Raw genomic sequence first — 6,193 nt, 5'->3', positions numbered from 1 at the left:
GGGCAGGGCTGGGGCGGGTCTAAGGCGGACGGGTCCGGGGCGGGGCGAAGGCGGACGGGGCCAGGGCGGCGCGGTGCGGCGACGGCCCGATCCACTCGTACGACGGCGGGCGGTGGTCCAGGCGGGGTGGAATCGGCGGCGGTGGTAGGGACGGGGTCGGATCTATGGCGGGGCGGCGTCGAGGAGCTGCGGCGGGGCGGCAGCGGGCGGGTGGGAGGAAGAAGGGGGGAAATAAACTGAAGGGCAGTTGGGCGTTGGTGCGCGGCCACGGTTTTTACATCTCCTGTCTCTGGAAATGTAAATTTGCACCGCGAGGTGTTGTATTTTACGTCTCGTGGAGGCGGAAATGTAAAAATATTTACATATGGACCATCTGATGGAGAGATATTTTTTGCCTTAGAAGATTCAAAAGTTGGTTATTTTTACATATGGACCGTCTATTGGAGATGCTCTTAGTCCTGAAAATATTACACTGGAAAATATTATTTTGTGTATAGTCGAACACTTAAATAACCGATTGAGGGAATTTGAGAGGATGGAGAAGATGAGGGCACAATAGGGAAATGGATGGAGAGAGAGAGAAAGAAGAGTGTTGGAGATGAGAGACGGAGTGAGAAAGAGGGTCTTTACATCAAAAAAGGTCGACAATGATGCATAAACATAATTAGTATGAGGGTAAAGTATATATTATACACAATTGATGTTAAACTATTGTTATATACAAAAAGCCCGTAGCAACGCACGGGCGTTCTACTAGTACATCTATTGCATGCATTCTTCAGTGGAACTCTTAGAATGTACTCGAGCTTCCTTCGAGCGTACTCAAAAAAAATTTGTCCAAATTAATCTAGGCTTAAGGCTTTCAATGGAAACTAGTTATTTTCTTGTATAGAAAATTATTTCGCCTCATATATAAAGATATTTTATGCCTGATTGAAGAACAACACACCATGAAGCAAATTAATATACTACTTTTTCATCTATCTATCTTGTGGGACGACAGTGTACCTCAAGGCTTAAATGACTGTTAGGCTGACCTAGGTCATCCCATAGCCGATGTACTCCCTAACAGGGGTTTTCCTAGGCGTGTGGAGTTTTGGATCTCTAAGTGACCTTGCCAACTACATGTCTTGTGCATTGCACTGCCAATGAGGCTCCTCTCACAAGTCTTGCATACCACACTCAGCATCAGTGACACACGGTGACGTGTTCGTGTACGAATAGTGCGACTTAGTCATAGCTAGAGTAACAACTGGCTTGAAATAGCAAAACACTATTGTGAAACTGGAATTCATATCTTGCATTCATGTGAATTGTGTCCTTTTACTGCCATGTAAAGTTTCACTCACAAAGAAGAACCACAATCAAAATAAAAGGCAAAAGTAAAAAATTATTAAAATGTAAGGTGTACAATATAGTTTTGCGTTTGGTTGAATTCATTTTCCCCTCTCAAATTCTCTACAAGCACACACCACTCATTTCATCATCATCTTGTTTGTTGTGATCTTGATGGCCTTGGTGACATCACTATGGATGTGCTCCTGGAGCTTGGCGGGCCGTAGGTGTGCATGACCATCCACAACTTGAGCCCGCGGAAGCGGAGACCCACGCCGACCTGCATGTCCTTGAAATCGGTGACCTCAGCGGAGTCAATGGCATCATTCTTTAGGTACTCTGGGTTGGTCTTCATGGAGTCACTTAGAGCATCTCCAACAGGCGTCGGTCGCGTCGCGCGCAAAAAACAAATATGTCGCGCGCGCATCGGCTGGTTTGACGCGGCGCGCAGCGCTGGCTCCAGCGGCCGCGCTAAAATGCAGCGCGCACGCGTCGCTCCAGCAGCGCGCGCGACTCGCCGGTGCATTGCATATGGCATTTTTCAACACAAAATGATGAACATTTTCAACATAATAAAAATTTCACACAAACAAGTTGATGAAGTTCATGCCCACAAGTTTAAAATCATGCCCACAAGTTCATCCAACCAAGTTCAAAATGTAAATCAAGTTCAATACACAAAGGAAAGACACATCATTCCTCGTCCTCGTCCTCGTCTTCGTCCTCGTCCTCATCTTCGGAAGACGATTCTTCCGCCTCCGAAGATGAATCTTCCTCCCTCTCCTCATCACGCACCGCATCACGTGAAGCTCCAACGGTGTTGGCAAGATCTTCAACGGCATCTTCATGGGAATGTGTGCGAGGAGGCTCATCGAAAGACATTCCGCCCATGGCGGCCGGAGGTGCACCCATGCCTCCCATGAGAGAAGCAAAACTCATGCCTCCCATCGTGGCCATAGCGTCGGGGGTGCTCCAAAGCCAGCCATGCCTCCCATTGCACCTAAACCGCCCACGGTACCTCCGAAACCACCCATGGCGCTGAGGCCACCGCTACCCATGGCGCCGATGCCACCGCCACCCATTGCACGAACCATGGCTCTTTTTTGGATCAAGACTTCTTATTGGGCAAGATTGACATACTCGTTTTGCACCGCATTGAGGTTAGTTGTGTCCAAGAAGAACAAGTGCTTCTCCCATTCCAACAATCTAGTTCGCTCCTCATTGCTCACCTTCCTCTCCTCCAAAGCCACCTTCCTCTCCTCGGCCGCCACCCTCCTCTCCTCGGCCACCAACCTTCTCTCCTCAGCCGCGGCATCTTGGGTCCTTGCCATTTTCCTCACCTCGTTGGCTTCTTTTCTTGCCTTCACAATAGTTTCCATAGCATTTTTGAGCTCATCATCTTCTTTCCTCTTCTTCTTTTCGGTTTTGTCTTTCTTGCACCCATCCGGCCGCTTTGGCTTCGAGTATGAAACCGAGTTGGGTATGGGGCTTCTCTTGCCGTCATCACTTGATGCATCATCCTCATCATCATCATCATCATCATCCAACTTAATTGTTCGCTTCCGTTTGTCGCTCAAATGCAAATCATCCAAATCTTCACGCTTCTTCCATTTATCATCTTCCTTCAACACATCATAGCAATGAGGCAAAGTAAATACCCTTCCTTTCTTGATCTTCCCCTTCTTGGTTTTCCTCTCCTCTTCTTTGAACAAGTTTTGCGCAATGTTGTACTACATGAAAACAAAGCAAGTTAGCACCAACAACAAGCAAAACAAAGCAAGTTTAGCACCAACATGTAAGATGAAATGGCACTTACTCTATCATCCTCATTTGTGCCACTTGGGTTCAACTTGTCAACCACCTTTTGATAGGCCGCCCACCTTTGACAATCCAAGTTGATTGTCGACCATCGGGACCTAAGTGATCGGTTGGAGCGGTCAATTCCACTCACGTTGCGAGCATCAAAGTGTTCCTTCATCCGGTTCCAATAAGCATCTCTACTTTGATCACCTCCAACGGATGGATCCCTCGACACTTGCAACCAAGTATTGCATAGTAAGATGTCATCGGTGTTGGTGTAATTGCCCGCTCTTCCTTTCGGTGCGTCGACAATGCCCTCACCCTCCTCGTCCACCTCGAACTCATGGTCTTCAAAATGCATGTCATTGGTTTGAGACCAATGCGAATTGTTGGAGCCAACACCCATCGTTGACATGTATGCATCATCATTGAGACTACAAATTTTTTTGCACAATGCAAATAAGCTATCTATATGTGACGAATGCATTCAAAAAATAACAAAAAATGAAAAGTAAGAATTTTTTTACCTTGGAGGCATTTCGTCGAACATGTTGTGCGCGCCGGCCGCCGGCTCAACAAGTGAGCTTGCCGGCGCTTCGGCAGCCGCCGCGCCCGTCGCACGCCCCGCAAGCTTCTTCCTCTTCGCCTTGGAGGTGCCGGAGCCGTCCGCCGCCTTGTTTTTCTTCGCCGATGTCTTGTCCTTCTTTGGCCGCGCCGCATTGGGGAGCTTTGAGGAGGAGGGGGCGACGGCTCGGGCCGGCGTCGGCGCGACGCCACCCGCCGCCGAGGTCATCCGTGGCAGCATGAAGAGGCCGCGCGTGAGGCCGCTCGTCGGAGGAGCTCCGGCGGAGGCGAGGCCAATGCCACCCGGGCTAGGGTTTGTGGCGGCGGTGGCGGGGGGGTCGCGGCTATAGGACGGGGTGAGCGGGGTGCCGGCGCGTGCGTCCATGGGTGCGGGTCGCCGGCGCCGGCGCGCGCGGGGCTTTGGAGGGGGAGAAGAAGAGCGTAGCGCGAGCGTCGTGTGTGCCGCGCGCGGAAGCGGGCGTCGCAAATACACCGCGCGAGGTACCGCTTCCTAGCGCGCGCCCAACTGCTTATACCGCGCGCGCGGTTATTGCGCGCCCGCTGAAGCCATCCGCCGGGTTGCGCGCGCGTTAAAACGGGGAATTTTGCGACGCGGCGCCTGTTTAGCGCGCCCGTTGAAGATGCTCTTAGGCGGCGAGCGTCGCGGACGTAAAGGCAGGTGCAATCAAGGCAGGTAAGAAGCCACTTGTGTGGACTGACGCTAATGGAGTCCACACGCTCGACGCCGTCGAGGTGGTGGCGGAACTCTGGGCATACGCGGGCACTACCGGCGTAGGTGGCGTCGACATGGACCCACGCGCTGAACAATGCGGCCACTTTGGCGATAGCGCTCACCGGGTCGACAGCGTTGGTGGACGTGGTGCCCACCGTGGTACAGACATATGTTGGCACAAGACCAGCATCGGCGTCAGCTTGCATTGCCTCGAACAGCCTGGCTGGGTCAAGCTCATAGTGGTTCTCCAACATGGTAGGGATGGAGCGGATGTTTGGCGGGGTCAAACCCGGCGAGGCGACAAACCTTGAAGAAGGTGGAGTGGGTCTAGTCGGTGGCTTAGACTGTCAGACGTGGCAAGCCGGAGACGCCGACAGAACCACTCCGATGTAGAGCGGCATCACGGGCGGCAATAAGGGTGACTAGCATAGCTTCGCTGGTGGTGCCGAGGATGACACCACCGCCGGTGCCACGGCTTCCAGTGCTGGTGCGGTTTATGAATGTAGCCGACAGGCGAAGAAGCTGCGCAAGCCAGTCAAGTGCGAGAACCTCCATCTCGGTTGCCCTGGGAGCGGCTTGCCACGTGAAGCCGACAGTGTTCATGGCAGAGGCAATGAGATCACCGGCGATGGCGGCGGCACTGTTGGTGGCGGGGAAGAACCCGAAGAAGTTTGGGAGGAGACGGCATAAGTTCCTCCTACGACAACAAACACGATTCAAATTATCAATGAAATTTGACAAAATATGAGTGGGCTTTTGTAATCGCAAAATTCCTGACCAAACCAAACCCAAACTAATTTTAAATCAAAATTTTAAAAGGACACAAATATCATAGTAAGTTAATTTTGACAGAAGAGCGACGTGCATGCCAAAGCGTCCGTTCCGCTGGGAAAGAATTGTTACCGAAAGTTTAAACCTTGCCTGCAGGTTGCCCGGCTTGACGCCCGGGAGGACCGGCATGGACTCGACGTTGGCGTAGTAGTCAGAGATGAAGTCGACGGCCTTGTGGAGGTAGGCGCGGACATCCACGGGATCGAGTGGCTGAAACGCTGGCTTGTCGCGGCGGAGGGCCAACGCAGAGACGGCGGTGGCAGCGACGCCGGCGATGTCCACGGAGCTGCCCATTTTCAGGCCGACCGATGAGAGAAAAGAAAGGGAGCTACGTACTAGGTGCGTGCTTAGTCGGTTTCCTGGGTTGGGTTGAGTTGCCGCTTCCCATATAGACAGGAGCTAGGATCAGGATTCAGGAGCAGATCGGTAGATTTTTTTTTCGGTGTTTTTTTCACCATCTTATCTCTCACCATCACCATTATCACCAAATCTAATTAAAAACGGAGATTTTGTTTCATGCTTATTTTGGCACGTGCTGATTCAATTCAATCACGTAAATAATAGTAGCTAATTAAAAATTTAGAAATCACGTGAGATCACCTTTCTAAAAAAACATATTTTTTTCCTCGATAACCTTCCAAAACAAAATATGATATTCCTTAATATGTTGTCATTTGTTGTTATCGTTATCTCTAATATTAAATGACAATCACAGCTTTCCTAATACGATAAAAATAACATATATTTTTCTTATCTTATCAAATCATTTTTTTTATCTTACCAAATTAATCGCATATATCTCTACTACTAGTAACCGTGCACGTGTAACCATTGAAATGAATTTCGTCATTCAATATTTGGGAGTTCTCGGGGACAAATTTTACTGTCCATGGGTGATTTGTACGCTCCATTTTTATTGACGACATGGGA

The 6,193-nt window shown here is 50.2% G+C and overlaps 1 pseudogene; it reads right to left on the bottom strand.

The window, feature by feature from the left end:
• Positions 1 to 1,475: 1,475 nt before the first annotated feature.
• LOC119334111 lies at positions 1,476 to 5,557 on the bottom strand (annotated as a pseudogene).
• Positions 5,558 to 6,193: the final 636 nt, after the last annotated feature.

This window comes from Triticum dicoccoides, chromosome 7A (genome assembly GCF_002162155.2).
Source record: "Triticum dicoccoides isolate Atlit2015 ecotype Zavitan chromosome 7A, WEW_v2.0, whole genome shotgun sequence".
NCBI classification, from domain to species: Eukaryota; Viridiplantae; Streptophyta; class Magnoliopsida; order Poales; family Poaceae; genus Triticum; species Triticum dicoccoides.
The sequence above is the reverse complement of the archived record's forward strand: the minus strand, read 5'-3'. Positions and strand labels throughout refer to the sequence as shown.